Raw genomic sequence first — 746 nt, forward strand, 5'->3', positions numbered from 1 at the left:
CGGTTAATCAGGAAGATATAATGGCAGAGAATCACAGACCACCACCACCACAGAGGACACTTGGAGAGTACATGACTCCTGCAGTGATTCCTCCAATTGGGAGTGTTTTGCGCCCAACAGTGGAGCCCAACAACTTTGAATTGAAGCCTGCTTTGATACATTTGGTGCAGAAGGATCAGTTTGCTGGAACCAGTGCAGAGGACCCTTACTTGTACATAGAGAACTTCCTATTGTTGAGTGATACTGTGAAGATAAATGGTGTCACAAGAGATGCAATTCTGTTGAGACTATTCACTCATTCACTGACGGATGATGCAAGGAGATGGCTGCAATCATTGCCACAAGGAAGTATAACAACTTGGGATGATTTGCAAACCAAGTTCTTGCAAAGGTTTTTCTCAGCATCCAAGAGGGCCAAGTTGAAGGATGAGATTACAAGCTTTAAGCAGAAAGAGTCAGAATCTATTTATGAGGCTTGGGAGAGATTCAAGACTTTGTTGAGGAAATGTCCACAGCATGGAATTGAGGCATGGCAACAAGCAGCAATCTTCCTGCAAGGAATGACCACTAACACTAGAACCTTGGTGCATGCCACTGCTGGTGGATCATTGACTACCAAGACCCCTCAAGAAGCCTTGGATATCTTTGAGTCATTAGCATCTCAAGAATTTGATAATGCCCCAGTGGCTGACAGAAGGACAGGAATTATCAGGTTGGATGGGTATGATGCTCTGTTGGCAAGGAAT

At 44.4% G+C, this 746-nt stretch overlaps 1 non-coding gene across 1 annotated transcript; it reads right to left on the reverse strand.

The window, feature by feature from the left end:
• Positions 1 to 416: 416 nt before the first annotated feature.
• LOC133302884 (small nucleolar RNA R71) lies at positions 417 to 523 on the reverse strand. The gene has a single exon (XR_009750399.1). It is a non-coding gene; the product is annotated as a small nucleolar RNA R71 (small nucleolar RNA).
• Between the last annotated feature and the right edge of the window lie 223 nt (positions 524 to 746).

The sequence above is a fragment of the Gastrolobium bilobum genome, unplaced genomic scaffold, assembly GCF_033153095.1.
Source record: "Gastrolobium bilobum isolate Gb01-03AN ecotype WA unplaced genomic scaffold, APGP_CSIRO_Gbil_v1 utg548, whole genome shotgun sequence".
NCBI lineage: Eukaryota > Viridiplantae > Streptophyta > Magnoliopsida > Fabales > Fabaceae > Gastrolobium > Gastrolobium bilobum.